This window comes from Lissotriton vulgaris, chromosome 11 (genome assembly GCF_964263255.1).
Source record: "Lissotriton vulgaris chromosome 11, aLisVul1.2, whole genome shotgun sequence".
NCBI lineage: Eukaryota > Metazoa > Chordata > Amphibia > Caudata > Salamandridae > Lissotriton > Lissotriton vulgaris.
In genome coordinates, this window is record NC_141699.1 from 831,518,128 (window position 1) to 831,537,842 (window position 19,715).

Below are 19,715 nucleotides of genomic sequence, written 5' to 3' on the forward strand. Positions count from 1 at the left end.
GTATGCTATAGTGTATTGGTGTTAACTATATGGCTAAGATGTGGCATTATCATGAAATGATCAAAGGTATGTGTGGAGGTCCTCCTTGGTGTTAAGACCTCCCGGCCACTTTGAATTAAACTCCAAAATATATTTGGTTTCAAGCCTGCGCATACACGCCTCTCTGTCGCCTCCTCTCTTTGTAAGCGGGATCGATTCTATGGCGAAGTATTTGAGACACTGAGGCTTACTGTTGTGACACGCCTCAAAGTGTCTGGCCACTGGATAACTCTGATCCTTGTTAACAATGGCGCGGAGATGCTGTAAGATACGCTTGTGGATTTGCAGTTTACTGCTACCAATATATTTGAGTTTGCAGTCACATTTCAATATATACACACAGTATTCAGTTCTACAGGTTAAATGCTGTTTTATCTCCCTCGTAGTTCTTGGAATTACTGTTGTGTATTTTTTGGTGTTAACACCATGTTGGCAAGCCTTACATGCCAGGCATTTGTAGAAGCCCCTGCTGGTGGGTCGCCACGGCTCCTTGCCTATGTATTTGTTATATTCACCCTTTTGCTTGGTGTCATGACGCGTGGCGCGCGCTGTACTCGCGCTGCTCCGCTCTGTGACATGTCCTGTGTTCTATCTAACGGTTGACAGTTGCCCGTTAGATCTTGTGCACGATGGTTGGGTTTTCTACTCAGCGACTCATTAAACTACCCTGAACTACACAACGTTGGTGTGCCGCCTCATCTTTCATTTACAACATTTTGGCGACTGCTGTAGGCGGAGGGTAACGTGAGGAAAAGTGTCTCCCGGTAAAGACGACGTGAGAAAGAAAACCCGACCGGAGGATTCGTTTTAAAAGAGAAAGCGGTTTGAAAGTAAGCCTCGACAGAAGGTACGTTACAAACTCGCTCACCGTGAAGGGAAGTGTACTTAAGACTCTCTTCTTCCAAGCGCGACGGAGTGTTGACTGTTCCTCCTCAACCCGTCGACGCAGGCAACAGCGCCCCTTGCTGCCATTGGCCTTAAAAGGGAAATTATTTTTGAAGGAAAGGCAATACCAGTGAGCCCCACTGCTCGTAAGGCGGAGTGCCTTAAAAGGGAAACGCGCAGCCAAAGAAAAAGCGGTTTAAAAGAAACAGGTACCACCGCTATTCTTTCTGCAGTGACACACTCACTTCCATGCAAGTTCGCTTTTGTGTGTCACGCTGTCTTTAAGACGTTTTGCCATCAAAGACTACTGTCGTTGGTCTACAGTGACACACTCACTTATAAATCGATTTCTTTACAGTGTGTTACTCAAATGTCAGTGACACACACACTTTAAAATAAGACATTGCGAACTTTGCAGACTGTTTAAAATTTTGTCTGTTTAAGTTATTGTTATCGTGGTTTGGGTGTCATTCCTGGGTATTCACTATGAATGTGAGCAATGCCATTCAAGCGCCTGTTCCTTTCCTGAGTGCCCCTGGTGAACCCTCAATGGAATGGGATGACTGGTGTGAGGCATTTGAGAACTATACAATAGCCTTAGATGGTACAAAGTTTTCTGCCATCAGGAAGAAAGCCTTATTACTGGGTGCTTTAGGCAAAGAGGGTCAAAGGGTGTTTAAATACTTGCCAAATCCGCCTCTTGACATTGATGACGTTTATAAAGATGCCCTATTTAGACTTTACACTAGATTTGCTAAACAAGAGAATGTTGTAATGCGCAGGCACAAGTTTTACACTGCTCCTCAGAAAGAAAGTGAAACTATTGATGAATTTGTTTCTAGGCTGAGGGAACTCTCTGTGAAATGTCAGTTTGGGAACATACAGGATGAGATGATTCGCGACCAGTTAATTGTGCAATGTTTTAGCAAGAAGACACAGGAGAAGTTGTGGGCAGCTAAAAACCCCACCCTTACTGAGGCAATTACCATTGCCAAAGTCGCTGAAGAAAGCGATAGGTGCATGAAGGAACTTAAAAGAATACAACTGGGACACACTAGTTGTCAGGAGGTTGCAAGCCTACAGGCAGATGCTTCAGAGAGCATAGCTTTAATACAAGGGAGACAAGCAAACAAGGGGGGGAAACCTGCAACCTCGTTTAATAAAAGTGGGACTAGCAAGTTTAGACCAGCCACACGGTCTTGTAATAGGTGTGGAAGCCCTTTTCATTTAGCTGATTCCAAAAATTGTACAGCTTTGTCTAGGGATTGCTTAAAATGTGGAAAGAAAGGGCATTATGCACGAATGTGTAGGACAGTGGGCATGAAAAAGGTTGCTTTGGTTGAGGGTGAAGTTACTGATGATGAAGCAGAAGTTATGATGATTACGTCTGCTGGCAACATGCAGTCAGAAGAGGATGTTGTCTTATCTCGGCCTAAAGCAGATTTTGAATTGAATGGTGTTATTATCAATTTAATGGTGGATACAGGATCACTTTACACAATCATCCCTAAGATTTTGTACAATTCATCTTGTTCTGGTTCAACTTTAGTCAAATCTGACATCACACTAAGGGGTTACCAGGGTGTGAGCATTGGTGTCCTTGGATATTTTGAGGCAAATATAAGGTTTAAAGGGAGGGTCACTCAGGGGAAGGTTTATGTGTCCCCACATGGCCCTGCCATTTTAGGGTGGTTACATCAGTATGAACTTAACATTAGAGTGAACCCGAGGGCTGATCCACCTGTAATGTGCATTGACGTTGAAAGTGCTTGTAATACAGTCCATGATAATTTAGAAACTATTCTTAAGAAGCATGAGTGTATCTTCAATGAGAAGTTGGGGGAAGCTATTGGTTATCAGCATGTCATTAAAACCAAAAGAGATGTAGCACCTGTGAAACACACTGCAAGGAAGATACCTCTTTCTGCAAGAGATGAGGTCAGGAAAATCATCAAGCAGCTATTAGAGGATGACATAATTGAGCCTGTGGAGGCCACACAGTGGTTGAGTCCAGTTGTGATCACACAGAAACCGGACAAATCTTTGCGCTTCTGTGTGGACCTGCGAAGCCTCAACAAAGCGGTGATAATGGATAGCTTTCCGCTTCCGAACATAAATGAAATTGTTCTGAGTTTGGGTGGAGGAAAAGTGTTTTCGAAGTTAGACCTTCGCAGCGCATACCACCAGATAAAGCTTCATCCGGACTCTAAGCAATTCACATCGTTTATCACTCCGGAGGGTACTTACCAATTTAAAAGACTTCCTTTTGGCCTCTGTTCTGCAGCCAGTGCTTTTCAAAGAATCATTACGGATGTACTAAAAGACATTGAAAGGGTAGTATTTTTCCAGGACGACATCCTGATTCATGGTTTGGTTGTGGGTGACCATGATGTTATTCTGGACAAAGTTCTCTCTGCTCTCTCAAGGGCTGGTTTAACATTACGTAGAGAAAAGTGTGTTTTTGCTGTTAAAGAAGTGGACTATTTAGGGTACCATCTATCTGGTCTTGGTATACAACCCAAAAAAGACCTTGTGAGTGCAATCTGTAACGTATCGGAACCTGATGACAAAGACAAATTAAGGTCTTTTATGGGCATGGTTGAGTACTATGCGAAATTCGTAAAGAATTTTGCGGAAAAGGTTGAACCTTTGCGTATTATCATGCGGAAAGGGAAAGGTTTCATTTGGGGAGCAGATCAGCGGAATGCTTTTCTATTGATCAAACAGAACATTTTAGATGCCAACATTCTGTCAAGTTTTGTGCAGTCTTATCACACCATCCTCACTGTTGACGCAAGTTCCTTTGGGATTGGTGCGGTCTTAACACAGAAAGGGGGTGGCAAACAGCACACTATTGCGTTTGCGTCACGGTCTCTGACTAAGACCGAAAGGAACTACTCAGTCATAGAGCGTGAAGCTCTTGCAGCCGCGTGGGCAACTCGATATTTTAGGGTGTACCTGTGGGGAATCACCTTCACACTCAGGACTGACCATAAGCCCCTATTAAAGGTCTTGGCCCCTGGGGGGATTAGGAACTGCTCTGGGAGATTAGCGAGACTTGCTGTTTGTGTACAAGAGTTCACTTGTAGTGTAGAGTATTTGCCTGGTTGGTGCAACAGCGTTGCGGACTGTCTTTCTAGATTACCTGACACCAAAGAACCACCTAAAGAGTTAGTGACTGAAAATGTGGTTGCGTTTTTGGATGACTTGGAAGGTGATTTACCCAGCTCCATATCTAGGAGGGAGTGGATTGAGGAAATGGGGAAAGATTCTGTCATGGCTGGTTTAGTCAAGATGTGCAAAGAAGGGGTATCAAGGCAGAGTACTGTCTCACCAGCTCTTAGGCCTTACGTTCAGTTACAGGATGAAATTTCTTTACAGGGCGAGCATATCCTTGTGCGAGGTGAGAGATATATACCTCCGGCATCCCTTAGACCCCGTATCATTGCGCTGGCGCATGAGGGCCTTCTCGGCCAAACCCTTACTGGCAAACGTGTCAAGGCTGATTTTTGGTGGCCCGGTGTAGATGCACAGGTGAAGGGTTGGGTTGAACAGTGCCAGCTGTGCAAGGAGTCTGAAAAGAGACTACAGGTTTGTGCTAGTAAAGATGGCATGGGGAAGATTATTGCAGATGATGGTGTATGGCAGAAGATTTGCATTGATTTCATAGGTCCGTTTCATGATCTGGTGGATGTTGAAAAATTCGCTTTGGTTGTGGTTGATTCAACTTCTAGGTGGGTTGAGGTTGCTTTCATGAAAAGCATCACTGCAGAATCCACTGTCAAGGTCCTTGATGAGATATTTCGACGTGAGGGCATTCCCTCAATGGTGTTAACTGATAATGGTACGCAACTTACCTCTGCCATTATGGAGGATTATTTTGTTTTCCTTGGTTTGAAGCACTTGCGTACATCGCTCTACAACCCACAAGGGAATGGACTTTGTGAGCGTATAAACAGGCTTGTTAAGGGTACTATGCAGCTCGCTTTAGCGTCAGGTCGCCCTGTGCAGAAGGAGATCAAAGAAATGCTGTGGGCATACCGTACCACTGTTCATAGCAACATGTCTGTAACACCTTTTGAACTCATGAGGGGGAGGGTGCCAGGCACTAAACTCATTCCTACTTGGCTACATGAAAAGAAAAAGGGTGTGGGAGGTGACTCCATGGGAAAAGCTGTCCTTTCCAAAATAGCTGAAGGGGACCTGGTAAAAGTTAAACCTGGGGGTAACCAGAGGATGTTCAATAAATTTAGGGGACCCTACCAGGTAAAGTCTGTGGTTGGCAACTATGTTAAGCTACAAAATGGCCAAACGTGGAACCTCCGCAGGGTAGCACTTTACCAAAGAAAGCTTAGGTCTGTTCCTTCAGCTCAAACTTCTAAGGATGTGGTTGCTGATAGAGCTGGCAGACCTCTTCGCTGCAGGGTTGTTCCTGCCTATTTGAAGGACTATGTGTAACTTTGTCTGTTTAAGGGAGAATGTGGGGTTGAATGCCTTGTTTCATTTTCTTCTGCTTTTCCAAGAGCAAGTAATGTGTTCAATGATGCTTTGTTTTTTCTGGTGTACCACCTTTTCTTCGTAAAAGGTTACTGTGAGCTTTCGGCCAATTTCTGTTATTGCATCCTTCTCTGTTTAAGAAAAGGAGATGTGTTATATTCACCCTTTTGCTTGGTGTCATGACGCGTGGCGCGCGCTGTACTCGCGCTGCTCCGCTCTGTGACATGTCCTGTGTTCTATCTAACGGTTGACAGTTGCCCGTTAGATCTTGTGCACGATGGTTGGGTTTTCTACTCAGCGACTCATTAAACTACCCTGATTTACACGACGTTGGTGTGCCGCCTCATCTTTCATTTACAACAGTATTCCTCACTGTTTTTTGAGAGGATGGAGCCCATGCTTAGACTTTTACGAAAAGTTATGGAAGGGTTAGGGGGCATCACATCACCAATCATGGGATCATCTTTTACAAAGTGCCAGTTTCTTCTGACTATACTCCTGATTTCTTTCTCCTGCTTGGAGTATGTCAATATAAGCCTGACTCCATTAGTTTTGTCACATTGTTTCACTTTCTCAATCAACAAGTCACCTTTTTCTTTAAGCCTGGATTTCCTTATAGCAGTGTTCAGTATCTTGGCAGTGTATCCCCTATCTACAAATCTTAGAAAACTTTCATGTTGTTTAACAATCATGTCATCATGGTTACTACAAATACGGCGGATGCGTAGCATCTCGCCGTAAGGTATGGATTTGATTAGATGTTGGGGATGAGCACTTGTGGCATGTAAAAGAGTGTTACCTGCCGTCGGTTTCCTAAAAAGGGTACTGGTAAGAATACTATTAGATATAAAAACCTGTACATCTAAAAATGTCACCGATTCCCTGCTTACATCAGAGGTAAAATGCAGATTAAGATCATTTTCATTGATTTCATGTATGAAATTTAAAACACTTTCCTCGGAACCACACCATACAATAAATAAGTCATCAATAAAACGGAGCCAACAGGTGATGTTAGTGGTGCAGTATTTTTCAAATTTACGTCTAAGGACCAGTTCCTCCCACCACCCCATAAACAAGCACGCGTAACTGGGGGAGAAACAGGCCCCCATTGCTACACCTTGAACCTGTTGGTACATTTGTCCATTAAAAATGAAGAAGTTATTGTTAAGGCAGAATGTTAGCATTTCTAAAAGCATTTTGGTATGTTGGGCCAGTTCGATAGGCCTGCGGCTCAGATAGTATTCACATGCACGCAGGCCATCTCTATGCTTTATACATGTGTATAATGAACTGACGTCCAACGTTACCAACAGCAAATCTGGGCTCCACACTACATCCTCTAGTTTTCGCAGAAAGTCACTAGAATCTTGTACATATGACTTTAAAGATTTCATGTGTGGCTGCAAAAAATAGTCAATGTACCTTGAGAGGTTTTCCAACGGGCCACCACAAGCTGCAATTATTGGTCTGCCTGGCGGTTTGGAAATACTTTTGTGGACCTTTGGTATGAAATATATATATGGAGTGAGTGGATGATCTTTTTTAACATACTTAAACTCATCTCCACTTAGCATGCCAAGGCCCAATATATATATATATATATATATATGATCAACTTAAACTACACAAACATTAGAAATCCTAAAGTTATAGTTAGAACTTAAAGTTATAGTTTGAGCCCCACTTAAAACTTACTATGACTCACGCACTTTTGTACACAGTGTTGTGGACTTGCTAGCCAGACTACATGAACTATAATTTATGCCTTCCTATTGCACAGCTTATACATTTTCATATTACATCATTTATACAACGGTGAATCATAGCATTCAGCGCAACACTCATGACATCCCAAAAGGCATTATTCATGAGAACACTGTGCATGAAAGCAGGGTGAGTTATACTTCACGTAGTGTGGCTAACATGTACACAAGTCATAATAACATTTGGGTGAGGTGAAAATTATAACCTTATCTTTACAGTTTTTAATGTTTGTGTAATGTAAGTTATTTTTGCATAAAACTAATTAATAGTTTTCCTAACTATGACTTATCCTCAATCTATGTCATTTGAGATGTCATCAGTGATGTCATCAGTAATGTCACTGACAATATCGTGAGTGATGTAATATGGGAGGCATAAACAGTGCATCGCAGGGCATAAGCTATAGTTAATACAGCTAACTATAATGGCTGAATTTCTCTGGTTTTGTTTGAGTAGATACTGACCCTAACTATAACATCCCTGTAATCTTTGTTTTTGTGTGTGAATTGCAAAGGTTTTTTTTTTAATTCTATCTGCTAACTATAATGTCCTTGTAACCTTTGTTTTTGTCAGTGAATTTCTATGGTTTTCATTTTAAATTGTATTTGCTAACTATCATGTCCCTTTAACCTTTGATTTTTGTAATGAATTTTTATAGGTTTTTTAAAAATTGTATTTGCTAACTATAATGTCCTTGTAAACTGTTTTTTTAGTGAATTTCTAAGGTTTTTTTCAATTGTATTTGCTAACTATAACGTCCCTGTAACCTTTGTTTTTTTCAGTGAATTTTTAAAGTTTTTTTTAACTAGTACTCGCATTTGCAGAGTGGTAGAGAAATGGTGCTGCGCCTTGAACCCCCTCTGAAGAATTGCGCTGTGTAGAAGAAACGGTATGTATTAACATGACTTGCTCAAATTTTTTTTACAATTTTAAAAAAGTAAGGTAATTGCTTCAACCTTTCTATTATATATATTTACTTATTTATGTTTTTTAAATAGAAACTGTAGGAGTCCCATACTGGTCGTGTACCTGTAGCGTAACTGTTGCGGTGGGTACGCGAATCCAGGCAGCCTACCACCATGTTTTCATGTCCATATAGGATGAGCGATGGACGCGTGACTTCCAGATGGATTTTCTTTTGCAATTAAAATACGTGATATATAGTATTTAGATTTTAAATTACTCGTGTGTGTTTTATAGTAAGAGTTATAAAACTGACATCAATATAAATATTGTGAATATTTGAGCTTGTGTGATAAATTTACGGGAGCCGTGACAGTTCCGCCATCCCTCGCACATGTATTTCCAGATGCGCAACAGGTTTGGGACTCCAGCGTAAATATGTAGTTCTAAAAAACGTATGCATAACATTTTATGTTATAGATTATACCAAGAGATTTACTTTCATATTTGCAAAACTACTATATTTGTAATTGGAATGCATATATAATAATGTTTAAATATATTTTATGGAGTCGCATCCGGAGTGCAGTGAATACATTGCCGGTATGCGAACCCCATTTGACTTCAAAAGAAAAGATTCTGTTGGTTAAAGAGTGTTCAATTTTACTACTTGGAGGGCCCAACCCAATTAGCTCTTCCTTTCTGAAGCTTCTCTTGGATAAACACCTTTACTGTTTTCTCTTGCTCCAACATTTATCTTTTGGGTGTTTTTCATCTTTACCAAAAATGGCATCCTCAATTCCACCTGTAGGAGAGGTTGAAGATATGGAGGAGCAGGAAGAACCAGTGAAGAAGAGGAAAGAGAGCATAGTGTCGACCTTTTTTTCTATTCCAGAGGGAGAGAAAAAAGTAAACGCACGAAAAGGAACATGCACTTTGTGCGGAAAGGTGCTAACTTGGGGCTACGAGAAGAAATAATCTTGTGGGACGTCATCGACGATGAAGTATCTTCAAACAATGCATCTGAATCATCTTGCAAGAGAACAGCAACAAAGAGAACTAACAGAACAACATGAGGGCGGAGAAAAGGCTGGACCCAGCACATCTTTGGGTTCTGTTTTAATGTCCGAAACTCCAATATCAGTGCCCGAGTTTGCTGGATTGGGACAACACTGCTTGAAGTGTCAAACGATAACATGTGTTGGTGAGCAGTCAATCACTGCAATTATCGCAATTGTGAGAAACCACAAATACAAGGTTTTTTTTTGCACCAACATTGCTTTTATGAAATGTTTTTGCTGAATGAACGCAGCATGTTAAGTTATTTTAAAAAATAACATTAAAAAAACACCCCAAAAATAAATTAAAGAGTTAAAAAACATAAAAAACACTTAAAAAAAGATTCTTTTTAGAACAGCCTATTTGGTTTAAGATAGACAAAGTGTTATATGTGTTGTATGAATACGTTAGTAATGAATGAATCAGTATTTGATTGTAAGAGTGTATAAACAGTGCCTGGGGTGATTGAATAAGTGTATGAGTTGTGTATCAATGGGTTGATGAGGGTATAAGTACTGCCTCGTGAATTAATGCGTGGATGGATGACTACATAGGTGCTGCATGAGTGATTGGATACTACCAGAGTGATTGCATGAGTGCATAAGTAGTATATAGGTGCATGGCCAGTGCCTGGGACACTGGATGAGTGCAAGGGTAGTGCATGGGTGATTCGATGAGTGCATGGGTAGTGCTTGGTGATTGCATGAGTACATGTGTCTGACTACACATAAAACTACAGACATACCTGAGACATGATAGCAGTCAGACATTCAAACTTGACAGAGTACGCTTTCAGTTTAAAGCAGCGACTCACTATCTACGGCCTACTTGAAATGTACCTTTGCAGAGACTTATATGTACTCTGCAAGGATATAGATGTATACATCTGCCAACATGTTTTCTAGCAGTTTCATTAGAGGGTCACAGCTCACAATGCAAGGCCTACACCAAAGTAAAGGCCTATTCCTGTCATGCCACTCTTGTGAGTCTCTCTGGAGTCAAGCTATCCTGGCTGATAAAGGCTGATAGCCAGAAACCGGTCCAAGGATGCTTGATTCCGGTCCAGGGAAGACATGGCTTGGTAGTACGAGCTGGACTGTTCCCATGAGGCACAGGGTCAAAGCTGATTTGCATATGGCCATGTCTGAACTGGGGTGGCGTGGAGTGCAAAACAAACAATAGATTAAGGCCCAGATCTCTGTACTGGGGTGAATGTATGACATTGTTCTTCATTCTGTCCATCAACTGTTGTTTTTGCATTTGTCACCCCGAGTGGGACGGGTATGCTCAGACGTGAGTCCCATGCTCTTCACACCACTGGAGTCAAGCTATCCTGGCTGATGACGGCTGATAACCCAAAACCGGTCCTAGGATGCTTGATTCCGGTCCAGGGAAGACATGGCTTGGCAGTTCGGGCTGGACTGTTCCCATGAGGCACAGGGTCTGGGTTTATTTGCATATGGCCATGTCTGAACTGGGGTGGTGTGGAGTGCAACATAACAATGGATTTAGGCCCAGATCTCTGTACTGGGGTGAATGTATGACATTGTTTTGCATTCTGTCCATCAACTGTTGTTTTTGCATTACTCTTGTGAGTCTCAGCATCTTTATTAAGAACTCAATGAGTGTATCTGTGCCTTTTAGGGATGAGATAACACATGTAAAAAGCCTTTAGATATTAGACTACTTCTCTTTCACACCGTATCCTCTCAAAATGTTTGTAAAATAAACTGTATGGATTACTTTCTGCTCATTATAGGGGGCAGGCGGGTATTAAAATCTGTGTTCAAGTGTTTCTGTGATGCATGTCTAGGTAAGGGATCTGTGATTCTGCTACTGAATGCTGTAGGAGATCTGACAAGATTTGTGCAGGAGTCTGAAAGACTGCATATTTTTAAAGTCAGGGTCATCTGCTGCACCGCACATGTCAGACTACACGTAGAAGTGCACACATACCTGAGACATGATAGCAGTCAGAAATTCAAACTTGAAAGAGTATGCTTTCAGTTTAAAGCAGACACCTCAGTATCTATGGCCTTTTTGAAGTGTACGTTTTGTAAGAAGTTGGCCTGGCATATGCTGTCCACTATTCTAGTGGGCACCTTGCACCACTCCAAACGACCCTTATTAATGGTAGGTTTAAAGACAACCTATATAGAAAGCTATCCTAGTGGTAGCTGTGGAGAGCAGCCTTCAGGCTAAGTCATGAAGGAATGTAAAGCAGCTTGTTTTACCAGTCTATAATCCTGTGAATGACCAAATGAAAGGAGAACCACACCAGGTATATATATAAAATATATGTATTTAATCTAAACACATCCCTCTAGTCTCTTTATGAGGCTAGAGGCAAAAGTACCTACCGGAAACTTATTTAGCACACAGTAAATTAGCACAGTATATGTTTAACCCTAGGGGCCTCACAAATCATATACTAAGAAAGTGGTATAAGTACCACTACAGTCATAGAGACAAGGCCTAGGGCCTGTAGAACTGCTGGGGCAACCAGGAACCACCCAAGGTAGGGACACAGGAGACCCACGGGGGACGCGTGCAGTGTCTAAACACAGCCGCGAATCACGATTGACTTCTATGGAGAAAGTTGCGGTTAGGAATTTTAAAGATTAGGGCACTTAGGAGTGGACTAGGAAAAACCCCCTTCAGTACTGGACAGTTCAAGAGTCAAGACCCACGGGAGCACCAAAGTACTCATGTCACCTCACCCAGGAAAGCCGGGTGCATAGGTGTCTTTTCGTGTCGGGTTTTGTTGTCGTTTCCTATGGAGAGCGGCAAAGAAGTGCTGCAGGCGACCAGATGAAAGGGTCTCGATGGATCCATGGCTGGATCGAAGATCTGAAGAACCTGAAAGCAGAGGGGACAGAGTCTGGGTCACTGACCAGGGAGGCAGTAAGAATATGGCCACCGATGTTTGGTGATTTCAGGTGCAGAAGGTGAAGCTTGATTCTTCAACCACGAGGACCAGGAGGCGTTGACAACAACCAGGAGCTGGTCTCGAGCTGTGCCACATTGGATGTCGAGTACTGTAGTGTCGGTTTCCGGATTGGACCCAACAAGCTTTGGCAACAGCAACCCACGCAGAATGCAAAAATTGGCTTCGGAGTAGACCAGTAAGGTCTGAGGGACTCACCCTTTGGAGGGGAGTCAGGGCACATCTGGAGCAACCAGAGAAGCCCAAGAAACAAAAGAGTTACCTTCGGAGGGACCCACCAGTCAACGACCCAGGGATCGCAAAGGAGCCTCGAGCCGAAATGCTAGAAGTGGGCCCAAGGAACACTCGTGGAGAGTAGGCCCACAATCTTCAGTGCAGATGGTGCTCAGAGCTTGGACTATGAGAAGACCAATGCACAACTTTGGGAAAGGTCGGGAAGTAGGTGCACTTGAAAATATGCATGGTGTCCAGGAGTTCCGGTAGCACGTCTCTGGTGACGGCTACAGGTCTCAGCTTTGCTGTGATCTTGTATCGGCCTCGGAGATGTCTGGAAGTCTGTGTCCTGTGTCACAAATCCTTCGGGGTCCGGCGGAAGCCTTGGAAATGCAGACCAGCAAGATGCTTCTTTGAGGCCTGTTTGAACAGGGAAGTCACTCCTTGACCCCAAGGGAGATCCTTCCATCTTCTAGTCGAAATAGAATGTCGAAGTTCTGGGAAATATGTTGTAGAGTTTCATCCAGGGTAATCTAAAGTCCTAGGTACTGGGTTCCATTACTTATACTAAGTTTAAGGGTTGGAATAACTCTAAGGTCCCACCTATGGGAGGACCTGGGGAGAGGTGGTTGCACCCCTTCCCTTGAGTCCAGTTTTGAGCTAGAGCTGGGGCGGAGTGCCCCAGCAACCGGTTTGAACTGGGATATGCACAGGGACACCAGGTGTGCCCCCTGCACTGTCTGAAAAGCATTCACTGAATGCACCCACCCTGCCCCAATACACTAACGCCTGTCTGGGGAGGTAGTTACACCTCCCTGTGACAGGAGCCCTATTGCCCAGGCCTCCCCTGCCGGAGTTTCATCCAGCAGCAGGAGGTCAGACTCTTGTCTGTGGCAGCAGCATCCATTTTGTGATGCTAGGGCTCTTTTAAACTATTAAAGGTCAGGTTAGTGTGTACATGTCTTCTCCCTCTAGAAGGGTGGAATTTTACCCCGCTGCAAGGACTGGTGGGGGAAGGGGTAGGATTCCAAAGTGTTTGTCACCAGACACAACATGTTTTGATGCAGCCATTCCAAAGTTGGTACAAAAGGGGGTGGTGATGGATGGAGCATCTGAATCAATCAAACACTCACACCCAGTCAAAAGATCAGGGTGTAATCCATCACCGTTCTTTAGCCCACTCTGCCACCCCAGTTCAGACATGGCTATATGCAAATCAGTATGACCCTGTGCCTCATGGGAACAGTCCAACCCGAACTGCCAAGCCATGTTTTCCTCTGGACCGGAAACAAGCTTCAGAGGACCGGTTTCTGGCATTCCAGCCGTCTTCAGCCCGGCTTGCTTGAATCCAGTGGCAAAGTGAGCAAGGGACTCACGTCTGAGCATACCCTGCAACTCTTATGGCGGCCAAAAGCAGTACAAAAGGGGGTGGTGATGGACGGAGCATCTGAATAAATCAAACACTTACACCCAGTCAAAAGATCTGGGTTTAATCCATCACCGTTCTTTAGCCCACTGCCACCCCAGTTCAGACATGGCTATATTCAAATCAGTCTGACCCTGTGCCTCATGGGAACAGTCCAGCCCGAACTGCCAAGCCATGTCTTCCCTGGACCGGAAACAAGCTTCCGAGGACCGGTTTCTGGCATTCCAGCCGTCTTCAGCCCGGCTTGCTTGAATCCAGTGGCAAAGTGAGCAAGGGACTCACGTCTGAGCATACCCTGCCACACTTATGGCGGCCAAAAGCGGTACAAAAGGGGGTGGTGATGGACGGAGCATATGAATCAATCAAACACTCACACCCAGACCTGTGGTGCCATTTTGGAAGGCTTCCCAGGGGTGGCATAATACATGCTTTAGCCCCTGGTAGGCCCCTGGGGTACCTATGCCCTTGGTACCTAAGGTACCACATACTAGGGACTCACAAGGGTAACCCAGTAACCAATCTGAAGTGTACCTAATATATATGCAATTAGTTTAGAGAGGAAGCAGCTAGGCTGGGGTCCTGGTTAGCAGGGACCCAGCCAGACTAAAGTCGACAAATCAGTGAAACACTAGCAACAAGTGGGGGTAACCATAGTAAGCAGATCCTACTCTCCCACACAACCCCCCCTCCAAACGCATGGACATTATACTAACCATGACCAGTTGAGACTCATGTTCTAAGTGGAAATATCTGGAGAGTCCATCTGCATTGGCATGGTTACTCCCAGGTCTATGTTCCACTGTATAGTCCATCCCCTGTAGGGAAATGGATCACCTCAAAAGTTTGGGGTTTTCACCCTTCATCTGTTATAGCCATAAGAAGGGCTTATGGTCAGTCTGAACAGTGAAGTGAGAGCCAAGTGTGGCTCACTGGTTAGAGCAGGCAGACCCTGAAGCAGAGGTCAGACCCGGGACCAGGGTTCAATTCCCGACGCGGCAGGGTCTTGAGCTCAAATGTCCATGGACTCGATAATTCTCGCTTCGGTGCCTGACCTAATCATGGGTTCACACTCTGCAACTCTGGGCATTAAGCTTGCTTAATCTCCACAACGGCCCCCCGCGGCGGGATGCCTGGCTTTCACCTTGGGGATGCCCTGTAGAGGCTATCTCACAGGGAAAAGCCAGGACGGGTTCCCAAGGCAAGCGCGGAGATACCCCTTCGGGGGTCGATTCAGGCGCTATATAAGAAACATAATAATAATAATAATATGGCCTCAGCTTTTTCAGAGCCCAAACCACAACAAAGGCCTCCCTCTCAATAACTGACAAACGTTTCTCTCTAGGGGGTAGCCTTTTGCTAATAAAAGCTACTGGCTGGTCCTGACCTTCATCATTCAATTGTGACAGCACAGCCCCTACCCCCAACTCAGATGCATCTGTTTGGACAATGAATTCTCAAGAGTAGTTAGGAATTTGCAGAATTGGCGCAGCGCACATGGCCTGTTTCAGGTCATCAAATGCCTTTTGACAGCTGACTGTCCACTGAACTTTCTTAGGCATTCTTTTAGAAGTTAAGTCATTCCGGGGTATCACAATGGATCCTTACCTCTTGAAAAATCTTCTGTAGTACCCAGTCAGGCCCAAGAAAGCTCTGACCTGAGTCTGGGTAGTTGGAGCAACCCAGTCCATGGTGGTCTGGATTTTGCTCTGCTTTGGTTGAACTTGGCCTCCACCTACAAGGTGGCCCACGTTCACAGCCTGACTCTGCCCTATCTGGCACTTAGTAACCTTGATAGTTAGGCCTGCCTTTTTCAGGGCATCCAAAACATTTCTTAGGTGGACCAGGTGATCCTCCCAGGTGGAGCTAAATACAGCAATATCTTCTAGATATGCTGCACTATAGTCTTCCAGGCCTGTTAGGACTTTGTTCCACAACCTTTGAAAAATGGCAGGTGCATTCTTCAGACCAAAGGGTATTACCACAAATTGATAATGTCCACTAGGGGTTGAGATTGCTGTATTTGGCTTTGCATCATTAGCTAGTCTGATCTGCCAGTAGCCAGCTGTAAGATCAAATGTGCTCAGAAATTTGGCAGAGGTCAACATATCTATGAGCTCATGTGCTCTTGGAATTGGATGGGCATCATTCCTAGTGACTGCATTGAGACCCCCGTCGTCTACACAAAACCTCATCTCTCTCTCACCACCATGGGTGTGAAGTTTGGGTACCAAGACTAGTGGACTAGCCCAAGAGCTATCTGAGGGTTCAATCACTCCCAAATCCAAAATTTTCTGGACTTCAGTCCTGATACAGTCCCTGACATGACCAGGTTGCATGCAAATCTTATTTTTAACAGGCAGACTGTCCCCAGTGTCCACTTCATGAGAGCACCAGGTAGTCTAACTTGGAGTCAGGGAAAACACGTCTGAACTGTTGGAGAACTTGCCGGCAATCAGTTCACTGTTGATCAGTGAGGCTTCCTGCCAAGGCTACCCCATTACTGCTCCATTATCAGGGTTCTGAGAGAACAGGTCTGGGAGAGGGTCACTCTCTTCCACCTGTCCTTCATCAGTAGCCATGAGCATACCCATGTCTGCCCTGTCAACATACGGTTTCAGTCGGTTGACATGAAGCACCCTGTGGGGGCTCCTGGGAGTTCCAAGATCTACCAAATAGGTAACCTCGCCCTTTTGTACAACAATAGTGTGGGGTCCACTCCACTTGTCCTGGAGAGCTGCGGGGCCACAGGCTCTAACACCCACACTTTCTGTCCTGGCTGGTAAACAGTCAGTACAGCCTTTTGGTCATGCCAGGCTTTCTGTAATTCCTGGCAACCTCAAGGTTTTTAGTTGCCTTTTTCATGTTCTCAGCCATCTTGGAGCGGAGAACAAGTTAATAGTCCACAATATCCTGTTTAGGGGGTTTGAGAGGTAACTCCCATCCCTCCTTCACAAGACATAGTGGTCCTCTGACAGCGTGTCCAAACAGAAGTTCAAATGGATTGTAGCCAACCCCCTTCTGAGGAACCCCCCTGTATGCAAACAAAAGGCAGGGTAGCAGGATGTGCCATCTCCGCCCGAGCTTTTCTGGTAGACCCTAATCATACCCTTTAAGGTTTTGTTGACTCTTTCAACTAAACCATTACATTGTAGGTGATAGGGTGTGGTGAACTTGTAGTTCACTACACACTCCTTCCACATTGCAGTCAAGTAACTGGACATAAAGTTTGCACCTCTGTCAGATACTACCTCCTTAGGGAAACCCACTCTTGAGAACACTCCCAAGAGGGTTCCTGCCACAACAGGTGCTGTAGTGGCCCTCAGGGGTATACCTTCTGGGTACCTAGTGGCATGGTCCACCACCACTAGGATAAACCTGTGCCCAGATACTATCTGAGGATTCATTGGTCCAACAATATCAATCCCAACTCTCCCAAAGGGAACCCCTACCACAGGTAGTGGTATCAGGGGTGGCCTTTGTAGTACCACCTGCCTTACCACTGGCTTGACAGGTTACACAGGAGTGACAAAACTCCTTTGGGTCTTTAGACATGTGGGGCCAGTGAAAGTGAGGGACAATTCTGTCCCAAGTCCTGTTCTGGCCCAGGTGTCCTGCTAAAGGAATATTATGGGCTAGTGTCAATAGGAAGCCCCTGAACTTTAGAGGTATAACCAACCTCCTGGCTGTACCAGGCTTGGGTCTCTTCTCTCTGAGTACAGGAGTCCATCATCCCAATAAATCTTATGGGTGCCAACAGCATTCTCAGCAGCCGCAGCAGCAGCTTGCTGTCTGAGGGGTTCAAGAGAAGGGCAGCTCAGCTGCTACTGACTCAGATCTGCCCTGGAAGAGCCCCCTGTCCCCAAGAACTCAACCTGATCAGGCTCAAGCTCCACTGGGACAGTTCCTTCTTCAGGCTCACAATCATCTCCCTCAAGAGACTGTTCATCACTCTGAGTCAGGGGGAAAGCACTGCCTTAACCCTACTGCTCCTTTTCTTGGAAGGCACCTGGTCCATTATTCCAGAAACCAGGGCCTGTTCAGTGTTAGACTTTCTGACATGTGACCTAGTCCAGGAAATGCATGTGCAGGGATCCCCTACATTTCTGCATGGGTCCTCAACTACACTTTAGACCAGGCTGAAGTCGCTAAGTTATTTCCAAGCACGCATTCTACAGGGAGGTCTGCACTCATCATAACCTTCTTAAGGCTAGTTACCCCTCCCCAGGAGAAATTAACAACTGCCAGGGCATGGTTGGTCCTGACATTGCTAGCATTGATCACTTGCTAAGTCTCACCAAGTACGACTTGCCCAGGGTCCACAAAGTCTGGTGTCACCATGGTGACACTTGCCCCTGTGTCCCGTAGGCGTCTGCCTCTTTTTCATTTATGAAAGGATGTTGTCTGTACTTTCCCAGCTTACTGGGACTCACAGAGGTGGACACATCCATGCCTCCATCAAAGACTAACACAGCCTGAGTTGGAACTCTGACTAGGCCAGAGCCCATCTCGGATCCCAGGGTCAACCCCACTACACCCTTCTGCTGAGAACTACCATTTTAAGCTGAACTAGGGGGAACAGTTGCCTTAGGGGCAATGGTAGCTGGAGCTGCATCCTTCTTGGTGCAGTCACTTGTCCAATGGCTATTCTGCTCACAGATTTTGCACCATGGTTTCTTTTGGCCTTTGTCTTTCTTAGAAGATTGGGAATTTCCACCATTAGAAGCTTTTTGGGGACCTTTTGAAGACTTCTGGTCTTTACCCTTCTACCCACCTTTTTGATCTTGCTTCTTTTGGTCACCACCTTGGTTCTGTGCCTTCTGCTTCACCCTGGTTCTGACCCATTTGTCTGCCTTCTTTCCCAACTCTTGGGGAGAGGTCAGATCAGAGTCTACCAGGTGCTCATGCAACAGCTGATTTTGACAGTTATTAAGGATCTGCTCACTCATGATCAGATTATACAATCCTGTATAGCCACACACTATACTGCCCAACAACCAGACCTCCAGAGCCTTAGTAGCATAATCCACAAAGACAATCCAGTCCTGAGTCTGTGTCTTTTGGGTATCTCTGAACTGTATTCTATACTGCTCGTGGTTAGGGAAACCCATCTATTAGAGCACTCTTCAGGACTTTCTAATCATCAACATCCTCTTCTCTGACAGTGAGGAGCTTGTCTCTACCTTTGTCTGCAAAGGAGAGCCACAAGATTGCTGCGCACTGCTCCTGAGGTACATTCTGTACTTTGCAGGCCCCCTCCAGTGCAGTTATCCATTTGTGGATGTCATCCCCATTCTGAAAAGGAGGGACAATCTTGTTAAGGTTTCTATGGTCATGAGACCTTTCCCTAACACTAGGGAAGTTGCTGCCACCATGGGGCTCTAGCCCCATCTTTTTCCTAGCTTTTTCAAGCTCTAGGGACTGCCTTTCTAAGGCTACTTTCTGTCTCCTTATTCTGAGTTGAGATTCTTCAAGTCTTATCTCCCGCTCTCTCTTCTCTGAGAAGGTGTCGCTCCTGTGAGAGGAGACAGAAGTCCCTATAGATATGCCAGAATGATCCGATTCCACTGAAGGTGATCTGGGTGTTCTAGGCCTATGCTAACTCTTCCTGGTGGGACAAAGAGGGGGGCACTTTGGCCTCCCTATTCTTCAGGTGGAGCTGGATTGTCCAGGTTAAGGTCATTGTCACCTTCCTGGCCAGCATCAGAGTGGAGTCCTGGTGGGGTTCCCCACTGGGCTCTTCCTCCTCTGCTGTACCTACCCCACTGCCTACCATTCCAGGCTCTGCAGCCTGTCTAAAGTCATCAAGCAGCAATGACTCTATGAGGCGTTGGGTATTGGGATCCTGTCCTGGCTTCAATTTCCTCATTGCACACAGAGTACTTAACACGTGAAAAGGGAATGTGTCATATTTGGATGTGTGTACTTGACTGACAGCTGGCAGAGATCCACTAGGTCCTGCCTTTGAAGTCATGACTAGTG